Source organism: Staurois parvus, unplaced genomic scaffold, assembly GCF_062004578.1.
Source record: "Staurois parvus isolate SC_StPar_1 unplaced genomic scaffold, SC_StPar_1.0 ptg000210l, whole genome shotgun sequence".
NCBI lineage: Eukaryota > Metazoa > Chordata > Amphibia > Anura > Ranidae > Staurois > Staurois parvus.
The window spans coordinates 2,031,578-2,046,464 of NW_028318006.1; the positions used below are offsets into that span (position 1 = coordinate 2,031,578).

At 38.6% G+C, this 14,887-nt stretch overlaps 1 protein-coding gene across 2 annotated transcripts in view; it reads right to left on the reverse strand.

The window, feature by feature from the left end:
- Positions 1-337: 337 nt before the first annotated feature.
- The window catches only part of CUNH1orf21 (chromosome unknown C1orf21 homolog), a 146,968-nt gene continuing 132,418 nt past the window's right edge, over positions 338-14,887 (reverse strand). For both annotated transcript variants that reach the window (XM_089678825.1, XM_089678826.1), the window contains exon 7: positions 338-713. The gene's annotated coding sequence lies outside the window, so the exon portion shown is untranslated. The remainder of the gene's footprint in view (positions 714-14,887) is intronic.

Genomic DNA, 14,887 nt, shown 5'->3' on the forward strand with positions numbered 1-14,887 from the left:
TTTCTCTTTAATTAAAAAGTTCTTTATTTTCATGAATTTGTTTTAGACATTTGAAGGAGCTAGACATAAATTATCATAATAATAATTATAAATATTTAGGGCAGATTAACATCTATTCTTATATAGCAATGCATGTTTATTTTGCTGCGTTTTTTTAAATTCCTATTAATTTGGATTTCTTTGAGATTTTGTAAAATCTGCAGTGTAAAGATAAATAGGCTTTCATAGAAAAATATAAGTACAGTAATATGTATTTAATCTACATCAGCAAACACAGACAAGTAAACAAGAACCTGTAATGTAGTGCTCTCTGCAAAGTAACACACATGACTCCATAGAAGATATACATTTTATTTTAAATTAATCTCTTTAGAACAAAATAGACAGCCAAGTACATTCGCTTTATAAAAGCAGAAACAGATTTTTTTATTTTTTTAATAGATTTTTCTTTTCAGCTTTTGGAATCTGTCACAACTTTAACATGCAGCAATTCACTAACTGGATAAAGTAACATATCCACCAAGTCTGGACTGTTAGTCTAGATAACTGTTACAATATCATAACAAAATTCACTCTGGGTGCAGACATTTTGATTATCTGCCATGGCAAGAGTTCTCACTCTAAGCTGCTTCTGTGAAGTTTTCGGCTGCAGATTTACATAAAGGCACAGACACTTCTGTTTTCTATTGTTGGTGAATTCTGCAATATCTGTTCTACAAAAAAAAAAAAAAACACATGATCTGACTTCTGAGCTTGCTTCACACTTTAAAGGAACACATTTTACACACCAATATTACTTTTATAATCTCGTTTATTAGCCTAGTAGAAATCTAATAAATAAAAATCACAGTGCCAATTTACAATACATTTTATGGTTTTTGCCATGTTCAGATTTTTCTTTCCCACTCATTTTACAATTATAAATTTGACCTAAATCTTTGCTGTCAACAAAAAAAAAAAAAAAGGTTTGCAGAATAGATCCCCTCTTCCCAATTGTTCATTACACTGAACCTGTGATTTAACTGACACAACTATTCTATAACAGGCACCACTGGCTGACATTATGCCTTCAAAAAAGAGGTTCATCATGCCATAAAAGACCCAAACAATGGACTGCAGAAAAGTCAAAGCACTGGCACGACCTCCTTTTGAATGCCACAGTGGAATGTGATTACCTCTGTATATAAAAAAAAAAATTAATGTGCACATATTGTGTGGTGGAATGCAGATTGGGGCAAGTTTCAGCAAAAGTCAGTGTTTCTCTAAGGTGCACTGCAAGGACCAAAATCTCCTGAGTGATGTAGGAGCATATTTTGTAAGGTAAAAAAATGCTATGTTGAAGCTCAGTGTGAACCCTGCTGGTATGCATTAATGTCAGTTTAATCAAGGTGACAACAATTTGATTTTTCCCTACTCAAAAAAATGTAATACCTTGGTATCATCATACACCTATTGCACTTCCCCCATTAGTCTGTTAGGTCACATGAGTGACACTTACTTTTGCTCTCCTGTAACCCATGCTATAGCCCACTGTCAGCTGATATCACAGAGCAGCCCCAGGCTCTGGAAGGATCCCAACCATATTTTGGGGATTTACCGAGCTACCTGATTGACAGTGGCACTTCAGTGAGCACTGGAGGAGCAAAGCAGAGAGTGATGACTCACAGTCACTGCTTTCCATTCTGATCAATCAGTGCTCATGTGATCATTCAGTTCTTGGTCTTAGAATCAATGTGGGACAGCTACAGCATCACAGCAATGCTGCAGCATAGAGGTAAGTATGATTTTTTTTTTTTTTTAACCCCAGACTTCTCCTTTTAACTATTTTCTAAATTTCCACAGGAAACCAGACAGACACAAAGATGTTTATATTTTGGACATTTTCTTGTATAGATCTTGAAGAAAAATATCTTCCTTTCCTTTCCAGCAAAGTAGGCTACCATCTTATCCTCTGTTTGATCAGTAATTGTCATGCTGCTGCACGTGCTCAGCTATGACACCAGCTATTTGATGGCTTGATAGTTCAGTTGAAAGTGAACATAAGCACACTTGTAACTGTCACAGTTATCATTTAAGGCATGTCTTGAGTGGAACTGTTTTGGGGAAAAAGGTAAATATGTGGGTTTTGCTTGAACTTATTTCTTCTATGGTAAACTTGCCAAGAGTCACATACAATTGCACACTCTATTGTTATGTCGTAATGCAGAGCAGGTAACTCTTGTACTGTTCTTATCTTAAAGTGGAACTTCACTTTCTCAATCAACATGGAAGATTTCTAATCCTTATGCTGCTAGCATTAGTAAATAGATAGGAAAGTATATCATATTTACTTGTTTTAACCTTTTCTTTTCATTCCTTCAGTTACTTCCTGGGTTCCATGCCTAGGCAAATGATATCACACATCCCATGATTCTTCAGGAGGGGAGGGAGGGTTCTCAGCTCAGCCAATGCCTGAGCTAAGGACAGATGGATTCCAGAAAGTAGCTGCTACATGAATCACCTACCCTTACTCAAGATGGCCACTGCCAGAAATGCCAGGAGGTGTTTTTCAAAATGATTTCTCAGAAAAATAAAGCATGGAGACATGGATGGATGGAGGTGTTTGTTTTGAATATTAAAAATTAATTATATAGCATTTATGGTTTGTGGTACTCAGATGCAGTGCAGTTCCACTTTGGTTGATAACTTCATATCTCTTAAAGAAAAATACAAATCCAAACTAGCCAAAAGCATTTTCAGCCACAGAATCTGTCAATCGAGATTGCATACCGAGTTCCAAAGGAGTTATTTATCATAGCAGTCAGTTTTAATAAATGTATGAGAATGATTAAGCATAGGTTTAAAATCACCAGACCGGTAGCATTGTAGTAATATTTAAAAAAAAAAAAAGGTACAAAACTAGAGCTTAGAATTTACAAACCGCTAACGCTGACATCAGTTGTCTAAAAATATATATGTAAATGGTTGTAATCTGTTGTGTCTCTGCAATAAACCACGCTTTATTAACTTTTAAAAATCCAACCTTACCAAACGTGATCATTGGCAAGTTTGGTATTGTGAAAGAATAATTCAGTAGATGTGATATAGTATATCTGTTTTCTGAAAAGCATACTATATCTTACCTAACTGCAGGAAAGGAATGTATTTACCAGGTGAAGAATATACACTTGTATGAGCAAGATTCTGATGGGCAGAAAACAAAAAGTGGTGAGTGGTGGTATCTATTTATGAAAGTCATGTTGTTGAAGGGGTGAATTCCCTTCTTCTCATTTAAAGGTTAAGTCACACTGGGTGCAGACCGGCATGCGATTTGCAAATGTCAAGTTGCACTCTATTGTCCACAATCACAGCAGTCATATCAGTGTGGTCTCGACTTGTTTAGAGCCACACCGATTTCTAAGGTAGTACGTGCACTACTTTTGGTACAATTTGCATAGACCTCTTTGTCAGTTGTCTTGCAAATCGAACCTGAAATCGGCATGTCATTCGACTTTCAAATCGTGCGTCTTCACTGTAAGTAGCACGATTTCAAAGTCGGGTTTGGTGTGATCAGCGTGTAAGAGCAGTTTCAAAGAAAGAGCACTTACGGTATCTTAACATCCCACCCTACCTAACCTTAACTTTCTCATCCTCCCCAGGTATAAATAAAAATGAAATGGCTTCTGAAGGGCTGGATACACTCCCACAAAAGGCTATGGGAAGCCAGAAGTTAACAAATGGCAAAGACCTTGGGATTGAGGAACGCATGCATCTAGTAAGGATTGGGGAACTTTAGGTGGGAACGAAGGAAGGAATGAGGGGAAAGTGTATCTTTGTTTAAAAGTACAGTGATCATTAAAGTTGCTAAAGCCTGTTTACAGCCTGTCTACAGCTAGCCCTCTTAAAAAGGCATTCTGCTCCAAGACTATAGTACAAAAAACACAACTCTAGGCAGGTATAAATGCATGGTTTAATGCAGTTACAGTGTGGATTCATTAAAAAAAATATAAATGCAACTACTATAAGTAACGGAATCCTCCTTGATATCAGCTTCTTGTAATTCTACATAGTAGAACTGGAAAATGGAGGGTTGATATTTGAGTGTAAGACTCTGTTGCATGCACATGTTCTGAGAAGGAACATGCTGATTGAAATAAAGAGGGGAGGCATAAACCTTGTCCAGTAACAGGCTAGGAACAAGGAGGCGATTAGGTTTGATTACTTAACTATGATAGTTAATGCAAATCTCTGGGGAAAAAAAAACATTTTTTTTTGGACACTCGATCAGTCAAATAGGTTACCTCTAATGAGGTAATAATAAGGTTTACTGTACAAGTCATAGTCACAAGGGCTGGATATTACACTCAGCGTTTTCAGCAACAAAGTGACGGAGAGTTCCACTCACTGCTGTCCCTTCACTCTGAGAATACAAGGTGTTTTGGGAATGTACAAGCTGGAACTCTGTCATGTTTAAAGACCAGTATAAGGAACCTCTGAATGAGATTTCTATCTTTATAACTGTAGATGTTTTACATGGGAAGATATACATAGGCTGGAAAGAAAGCCATTTGCCACCAGAGCATAAAGGGGGATTTTACTGTAAAGTCAATTTCACATGGAGGCATTTGATGTGTGTGTGTATGTATGTATGTATATATGTGTATGTGTATGTATATATATATGTGTGTGTGTGTGTGTGTGTGTGTGTGTGTGTATGTATGTATATATATATATCTCACTCAATCCAGCTCCATAGAATCATTAACAGATGGATGTATCAAGAGTGTATGTGCCAACTCTTGGTCATGTAGACCCCACGTAGATTTTGTGGTCTGTGTTGCTTGTGTCTTTACAATCAGACTAGCAGTGTTGTAACTCATATTCCAGGTATATGTAAATATCACAAATACTGTCCTACTATGCGTCCCACCTAACTATAGACATCAATTAAATTTTGTTTAACTGAAAATACAATCAGCTAGTGTAATGGTAAAAGTTGATGGCAATTTTCATTCCAAAACACAATTTGTAGCCAATTGGGTTTGAGAGCCCACTGTAGACACCTGTACATCTTTATATAGAATGTATTTTTCCAGCATAAAGAAGAAAAAAAAATATGTCTACTAAAATTCCACAGTGTTCATAGTTCTACACAAGTCTCTCTTGTTGTCTTAATTTGAAAATCTAAATGTGCATGCTGGCATTTCCAAAGTGGATTGCTTATCCAGTAATTTCAAGAGTATCCACTTCTACACACATGGCTCATGAAATTGATTTGGCACTCAAAGATCAATTTTGAGGTACTGCTGGTGAAATAAACTAGGTTTTAGCAACCTGCTGCATTACAACTCTTGGAAATTACATTATCTGGCATGCTACAGATAGTCCATGCATGGAAACTCCAGCATTACATCAAATAAAGCTGTCCTGAAACAGATACAACAATTAAGTTTTTCACCAATAACCCATGAAATGTTTAAAGTGGAACTGATCTCTAAAAGGGAAGTATAGCTCTGTTTTAGAGAAATAATTATTGTGCCTAAGCAACGCCATTAAAAATGCACCTTTTAGTTTTGATTTTCTTGCTACGAATAGCAGTACAGCTCCCAGTATCTGAGTGTGCCTAGGTACTCCTATGCCTACAGCGTCATAGCTGTATCTTTGCAATGTGTGATCCAAAACACTGTTGCTTCTGACTGCTAGTTTCACGGGATTTGGAGTGAGATTTTACTACTGTATTGCTCACTGTATTACTGTATTCTCTTGGTGGAGGCTCTGCCATGAGGAAGCAAATCTCTGGCTCTACCAAGATGGCCACCACCACATTGAAGCACCATGCAGAAAGGCATGGTAAGCCACCGGGGGGGGTTAAGGATCAGCTAAAGGAATACCATAGGCAATACTGGTGACTACTCCTTTGCCTTCTGCCTGCCTTTTGTGGGCACAGTTTCCAGAGCAGAGTCCAGTTCCTCTTTAAGACAATCTTGGTGTACAATAACGGAACAACTGTATGCAACTTGCGTACAATATAAAGATGAGCAATACTTTTTTCTATTTATTTTTCACTGGGACAAAATACAGTGTTATATACAGTAGTGCATGTGATGTGATCTATGATGGTCAGTTGTACATTCCCACTAAATGTAGAAGGATTACTATTTGAACTCAGAATGAGTGTGTACACAGACAATTGAGATGTCAGTTTTATTCAGCTGTAATGATAGTTGCCCTTTTAAAAAAAGAAAAGTTGACACACCAACTTTTCATACCAAGTGTCCCCTTGGTCTCTGCATATACAGATCCTTGGCTCATTTCTCTAACCTTTAACCCATGTGTTTTGCATAATTATTATTTCCAGCCATGTGAATTCTTTTCTGCTCTCATTGGGTCTTGTTACGAAAACTAAAGGAATTTATGGAAGTAAAGATCTTTAAAGCTTAGTGAATTGAGCTCACTCTCTTCTATTTTTACCCAAAATGATACCTATGTATTTTCTCTTGGTATTTGTATTAACCAACATGTGATGGATGAGTACTGATAAGTTTTCTCACCCTGGCTGGAATATCACACATCTTAAAGTAAACCAATCATTCTGTACTGCCATTGCTTATGTCCACATACAATGACTGTAGCCTGGCTGCTATGCTGACCCTCTGGCTTCAATGCTTTCTGAGAAGTATGTATTATCAAGTATTGTACAAGTATGTAGATCAGTAAGTCAGAGGTCCATATCTGCATACTTGTTCCAAGACAATGAAAATAAAAAAAACTGGGTAGCATAAGTGTCAGGCTACTAGCATATTCAGAAGTAGGATATGGAAGCTTCGAGATTTTTTGTCATTGCAGGTTTCCTTAAAAGAACTCCTGTGCAAATAAAAATGTTTAGACTGTTAATGCTGACCTCCCTGTAAACATGCTATTTGCCTGACTGTCGAAGACTTCAATACTTATTAAGTCACTGACTCCAGAACAAACAGTCATGCAGATATCCATAGTGGAAATGTAAAAAGTTCTCTGCGTTACCAGGGGTATACAGGTGCAAGAGCTGAAGTGGTTAAAGATTAAATCTTTCAAGGCCCCTTTGGTCTTTTCTTTAGGTTTTTTAAAGTTGTAAGAAGGGACCTAAGGGGCCCTGAAAGCTTGCAGTTAGCCAAAAAGGGTTAATTTATAAAAAAAAAAAATATATATCACATAGCCATTTGTCCATTGAAACTGCTGCTACATTTGTTGGATGGGGATTGGGCAAAATCAAATTTTCTCCTGCTATGTCCATTACAAATTGAATGTTATTCATTCAATAAAAGATGAGTGGTTCTAGAAAATACTGCATTATGGCCACTAGATGGAGCTGAGGATCATAGGAAATAAATCCCTATTTTCTAAGATCCTCAGCAATATAAATTGCAATACATTACATTTTTGTGGGGGTTTAGATGTGCTTTTAAAACAGGACGGTGTATTACGTTTTGCTCATTTGGTGTATCTTAAAGGATCTCTCAGACTAGTGTGGTCTACTGCTTTTAAAAGCAAAAACAGGATCTTAATACTGTATGCCTTCTTGCAAGGGCACATTTTCCATATATAGAAAGCCATTACAGTTAAACATACAAGCTGAAATACTAGAACTTTGTTTTGTTCTTAGCATAGAGCAGAATAGATACTCTGTGATACTTTATGGAAAATACAAAAAAAATTGACAATTTCCTGCTGTTCCCTTTAAAGCTAGCTGTGCCTAATTCAGTCAAGCATTTGCACCAGTTTCAGTAACAGTTCTGCCACTTGCAACAAAATCTGGTAGCTCTTACTACTGCCATTTTAAGAATCTGTCACTATGGCTGTGACACATTCCTAAAGATTTACCACCACTTTGCAGATTAGAAAACTAGTGATAAAGATCAGCTCTGAGCTGATGTACAGAGAGGTGCCAGTATTGAGAGTGGGACAAGTCTGTGTTGGGAATCAAGCTCGGGGCTCTATCCCGGACCCTGCAGTTATTAGTCGGCAGATTCTTCAGCTGATTGTAAACAGAGGTGGGGGATACTGGTGATGTCATCACCCAACTATAGCAATGGCCATATTGGGGAAAAATGAGTCACAGGGAAGGATGATGTGGTGGGGAACTAGCTGCTATGGAATCTGCCTACTGCCATGCACTGTCAAAAAGCAAGGCAGACCTGATCGGGAACTACTCTCTCAGTTCCCCATCAGACTCTGCCCACCCCCCTACAAAACTCCCAGGCTTATGTTGTTATGGTACAGTAGTCGAGAACAAAGCACACTGAGGAAGGAATGTCGAGTATGAACACTTCTAACCTCAGTACTCACCTCTGACCGCTTCATATACATGAATCTGGTAAAAACACACACAATTTCAGTGCGCTCTTTCTGAACTCCGCTCACTATATTTTTACACTTAGAGCTCTAATCAGAAAGCGGAGAATGTGATTTTCACAAACATTCTTTCTTGGAGAATCTGTCATACATTTAAAATACATGCAACTGGTTGGCTCTCCACCAACAAATGTTTATGAAAGTCACATTATCTACTTTACCGATAGGCCCCTTAGACTTTAGTTTAAAGTGAAAAACCCACATAAAAAACATACTGGTAATAGCGTGCAATACCCGATCAATAGCATTCCATGTCTGTTCTATGCGAGTGGCAGAGATTGCTTCCAACTATTTTTTATAGAAGAGCCAACTGACATATTATTGGCATTTTCCAAGCCTGAATTAGAAATAAAGGCTGAAATAGATTTGCTTTGATGCATGAGAGCAACTTATTTTAATGACAGATGTCTATTTTGCTACAATTTGCAAGTATGTTTCCAACAAGATGATTGATGACGAAAGTACTATCGTTGTATCCAAAGAAGGGAGGTATATAGCACAGGTTATTTAAAAAAAACAAAAAAAAAAAAACCTCTTTATAGAACAAATACATACAGTATCCAGATGCATAAATAAAACATAACCAAGAAATTATGATAAAGGAACCTTGTTCAGAATGTACAGTAGAGTGAATCTTATATTCGGTGTGGGTTTTGTTTAACGTAAATATGTGTAATCCATGGATGGCAAAACAGACCTCCACAGACATGTATACTTTCCTTTCTTTCACTTCCCAGCCACTCCATTCAGTTGCTGGGAGTAAAAAGCAAATCCCTGTTTTTTTGCCAGTAAAAAAAATGTGGATTTGCTATTTTTTTTAAAAAGGAGCCTGCAAAGTATTACACCCACGACCAGTGGATCAGGGCTGCAGTGTCAGGCTCCTGCAAACATCAACAAAAAAATGCAGCTCTCTGCCTGTACCTCTGTACATGCTTTTGATTACTGAGCTGCAGAAAGTAATAGACTACAAGTGATCAGCAAACTCATAGTCCGGTGAGAACTACAAGTCTGTCTGCCACAGTGGCAGATGGGACTTAGAGTTTATTCATTCACATATCTCTGTGAATAATGCAGATTTGTGGGTGGAGCCACAGACTGCTGTGCCCATTTTAAAAGTGACAGCGGCTGCAGGGGAGAGGAACCCTTGTTGGTCATTTGGGGGGGGGGGTGTCGCTTGGGTACTCAGAAGGTGAGGGGTAGGGTGCTTAACAACATGTTACACCCTAAATACGGGTGTAAATGTGTAGCATGCTCCTCTACTCCCAGAATGGTGTTTCTTTTAGCTCCCAGTGCTAAATGAAGCTGTAGATGAGTGAATAAAAGGTAAGTACAGTTAGGTCCATAAATATTTGGACACAGGCACAATTTTAGTTTTTTTTAGGTCTTCACCAAAACATATTCATCCATGCCATGTTGCAGAGCTCACCAGTGCATTTTTCCTCAGAATGTACCAAACTGTTGATTGGCGACTCCTAATGTTACTGCTATCTCTGATGGATTTGTTTTGTTTTTAAAGCCTTACAATGGCCTGTTTCACTTGCATGAACAGCTCCTTTGAACGCATGATGTAGGTTCACAGCAATAGATTCCAAATGCAAATACAACATTTAGAATCAACTCCAGACCTTTCACCTGCTTAATTGATGAAGAAATAACAAAGGAGTAGCATACACCTGGCCATTAAACAGCTTTTGATTCAATTGTCCAGTTACTTTTGGTCCCTTGAAAAAGAGGGGATGGCTGCTCTTAAGAGCTGTAATTCCTAAACCCTTCCTCCAATTTGGATGTACATACCCTCAAATTAAACCTCAGAGTGTGCACGTTCAGCCCATATCCATTATATAACTATAGCTTGAATATGTTTTGGTAAATACCTGAAAAAATCTAAAAGTGTGCTTGTGTCCAAATAAATAGGGACCTGTGTGTGCTGCTGGGGATGGGAGGAATCAAGCAAAACTGATCCTTTGCACAAGCAGAATAATCCTTGCTTTTTAACAATTGGAATGTGTAACTGGGCTTGAAAAAAAAAAAAAAAAGATTTTCTGTATTATTCTATGCTAAGCACGTATATACAGTATTGTAAAAAGAAAGGAATGAATACAACTGGATTTGTGTCAACTGGTCTTTTTTTTGCATTAGAACTGCTTTCTTCACCATACAAGTCTTTGGTAAGCCAGAAGCAGCTTGACGCAAGTGAAATGCATATTGGAAGTTGGTCAAATACACCTGTCAATGAATTCAGAAGGATCTCGGAGGCATCTCAAACCGATGACAAAAGCAAGCTTTATGTTCCTGTTGACACAGGCCCTAAGGAAGTCACATACTATATCGTTTGTAAGTATGATCAAGTATTAAACAACCACTCACGGCTGCTGTAAAATTTACCCGTACAAGTGGGGTCTAGGGTTCTGCCCCTCCCCCCTGCATTGCATGGGTTAATTGCTCATTTGGCTAGGGGGGAAAGGGGTACGTTGAAAATGTACATTATTCCTCCCTCCCACAGGCTTCATCCTTTCCATGCGACCAGTCTTCTGAAGCCGCTTTACTTCATTGCCTGTCCAGTCACAGCTCTTTGACGTCATTACAATGGACTAAAAGTCTTACTTAGAAAATGGTGTTGATTTCTGTGTTTGAAGATAAATGTGATTTCATATGTCCCCATCCACTTTTTTTTTGTCTAGGTTCTGGTGCTCACAGTATGGGGCTTATTTATAATAGATATATTGCTCTCCACTCATCATACTTTGCAGCAACACTATAGCCCACATTTTCCAACCTATGAAGGCTGCAGTGGGAAGCCTGTGATGCCCTGCAGAGTTTTATTTGTTTAGTACAGCAGAGAGAGCACCATGGTGGAAGGCGACCATATGACTCTGCCATGTATTTCTGCTGCACTCACTGGCTTCAGACTCCCAGCCAGCAGAACAGTACATGGCAGGACCACACTGCTACCTTTAAATTTTCCACTATACATTTTTAGTTTAAGCAGATGTTAACATTGGGGTATGGTTTTAAACTTGGTTTGTGTGCATATACAGTAAATCTGGATGTCTATTTTGCCTGAACCTCTTGAGCGCTAGAAGATTTTATCCCTTCCATTTTTGCTATACCACACTGCGCTACTTTATCTGCTTTTTGTGCGGTCATGCAAAGCTGTACCCAAACAAATTTTTTTTATCATTTGAAAACAAATAGCTTTCTTTTGGTGGTATTGATCACCGCTGGGTTTTTCATTTTTTGCAATATAAATTTAAAAAAAACTGAAAATTTTGAAAAATCAAAACAATATTTTTTACTTCTATAAAACATATCCAATAAAAAAAAAACTAATTTCTTCATAAATTTTCCCCAAAATGTATTCTGCTACATGTCTATGATAAAAAAAAATCCCAATCAGTTTGCATGAAAGTTATAGCGCCTACAAACTGTTATACAGTCATGGCCGAAATTGTTGGCACCCTTGATATTTCTCCAGGAAATCATGTATTTCTCACGAAACGTATTGCATTAACACATGTTTTGCTATACACATGTTTATTCCCTTTGTGTGTATTGGGACAAAACAAAAAAAGGGAGGAAAGAAAGCAAATTCGACATAATGTCACACAAACCTCCAAAAATGGGCTGGACAAAAGTATTGGCACCCTTTCACAACTGCGGATAAATAAGAATGTTACAAGCATGTGATGCTCCTGTAAACTCACCTGGGGCAAGTAACAGGTGTGGGCAATATAGAAATCACACCTGAAAGCAGATAAAAAGGAGAGACGTTCACTTAACCTTTGCATTGTGTGTCTGTCTGTGCCACACTAAGCATGGACAACAGAAAGAGGAGACGAGAACTGTCTGAGGACCTGAGAACCAAAATTGTGGCAAAATATCAACAATCTCAAGGTTACAAGTCCATCTCCAGAGAACTAGATTTGCCTTTGTCCACAGTGCGCAACATTATCAAGAAGTTTGCAACCCATGGCACTGTAGCTAATCTCCCTGGTCGTGGACGGATGAGGAAAATTGATGAAAGATTGCAACGCAGAATAGTCCGGATGGTGGATAAGCAGCCCCAAACATGTTCCAAAGACATTCAAGCTGTCCTGCAGGCTCAGGGAGCATCAGTGTCAGCGCGAACTATCCGTCGACATTTAAATGAAATGAAACGCTATGGCAGGAGACCCAGGAGGACCCCACTGCTGACACAGAGACATAAAAAAGCAAGACTACAGTTTGCCAAAATGTACTTGAGTAAGCCAAAAGCCTTCTGGGAAAACGTCTTGTGGACAGATGAGACCAAGATAGAGCTTTTCGGTAAAGCACATCATTCTACTGTTTACCGAAAACGGAATGAGGCCTACAAAGAACAAAACACAGTACCTACGGTAAAATATGGTGGAGGTTCAATGATGTTTTGGGGTTGTTTTGCTGCCTCTGGCACTGGGTGCCTTGACTGTGTGCAAGGCATCATGAAATCTGAGGATTACCAAAGGATTTTGGGTCGCACTGTAGGGCCCAGTGTCAGAAAGCTGGGTTTGCGTCCAAGATCCTGGGTCTTCCAGCAGGACAATGACCCCAAACATACGTCAAAAAGCACTCAGAAATGGATGGCAAAGAAGCGCTGGAGAGTTCTGAAGTGGCCAGCAATGAGCCCAGATCTAAATCCCATTGAACACCTGTGGAGAGATCTTAAAATTGCTGTTGGGAAAAGGTGTCCTTCCAATAAGAGAGACCTGGAGCTGTTTGCAAAGGAAGAGTGGTCCAAAATTCCGGGTGAGAGGTGTCAGAAGCTTATTGATGGTTATAGGAAGCGACTGATTTCAGTTATGTTTTCCAAAGGGTGTGCAACCAAATATTAAGTTAAGGGTGCCAATACTTTTGTCCAGCCCATTTTTGGGGTTTTGTGTGACATTATGTCATATTTGCTTTTCTGCCTCTGTTTTATATTTGTTCCAATACATACAAAGGGAATAAACATGTGTATAGCAAAACATGTGTTAATGCAATACCTTTTTTGTGTGAAATACTTGATTTTCAGGAAAAATATCAAGGGTGCCAACAATTTCGGCCATGACTGTATATACTGGAATTTGTATTTTATTTTTTTTAATATACTACTGTTAGTGATCAGCGACTTATAATGGGACTGCGATAGTGCGGCAGGCAATCTGACATTAACTAATGCAGGGCGGAACTGAGTAACTGCCACTGACATCACCAAGGACTTTGATACAGTGATCAAGTAATATTGAACACTGTCACTGTACTAATGACACTAGCTGGGAAGAGGTTAACATCTAGGGTGATCAAGGGGTTAAATGTGTGCCTATGTGTAAAGTGTACTGCTTTTACTACTAGATCTCTAAGTTCCTCATCTCCGTAAAGCATTCCCTGTGTACAGAGTTCTGTGTTCTGTGTTGATTGTTAACACAGAGCTCTGGGCTATGAATGCAGGTCCCACCCATTGGCCGGAAAATGAGTGCAACTGCACTTGCAAAGTGCACAGTCTATTTGCCTTTAGTAAACCATCCTTATAGTGTCAGTTCCTGCAAGTGGAAGAGGTTTTTTTTTTTTTTTTTTTTTTAAATAACAATTGTTCCTATTTACGTAACCTTTAATTTTCCCTAATTAGAGCTAATCCATATAGCCAAAAAGGATTAAAAAATACAAAAAATATATGTGTAATATTTTTTTTTTTTAGAGGATGATATTGCCAACAGAATACTGTATGTGTATTACCATGACTTTTTTTTCAGTGGGAACATGGGGGAGTGCAGTTACAGCACCTCCAGCACTGAATGTATGTAACTGCAAAGGGTGCTGGAAGGTCTGATGCTGGCTGCTGGGGGATCTAATGTTGCTGGAGAGGATCTATTTTTGGCAGAGGGTCTATTGTTGCTGGGAAGGTCTATTGCTGCTGGTGGGGGATCTATTGTTGCTGGAGGTGGGTCTTATGTTGCTGGTGGGTCAATCATTGCTGGGAGGGATCTACAGTTGAGGAAGGATTCTATTGTTGCTGGCTGCTGGAGGATCTAATGATGCTTGCTGTTGGGAATCTATTGTGGCTGGTGTGGATCTATTGTTTCTAGCTACAAGAAATCCATTTTATTGCCATTCTTGTTATCAGAAGCAAATTCCATATGAACTACTTAGAATCACAAAATTATACTTGGTTCTGTATTCTCAAAAAGGAGCTGTACTGGGAGGGGGGGGTAAGGGGTATGACCCAGAAACGATGCTCAAAGGTAGGTAGGGGGTGGACACACAGGGTGAGGTGGAAAGGGGGAGTTCCTGCACCTATTTTCTGAAAACAAAAAGCCCTGTGTATTACATCCAGTATCTTAAATAATTACGTTATTCTCAAACCAATAGGCCCCATAACTAAAATGTACCTTTGTGGTCCATAAAGGGCATACATGTGTGAGAATTGATGAGAAAAACAGCGAGCGCTCAGGATTCCAATAGGGTCAGCAGAATGTGCACTAAAAAGGAACCAAAAGACCTTAAATAATACATATAAACAATA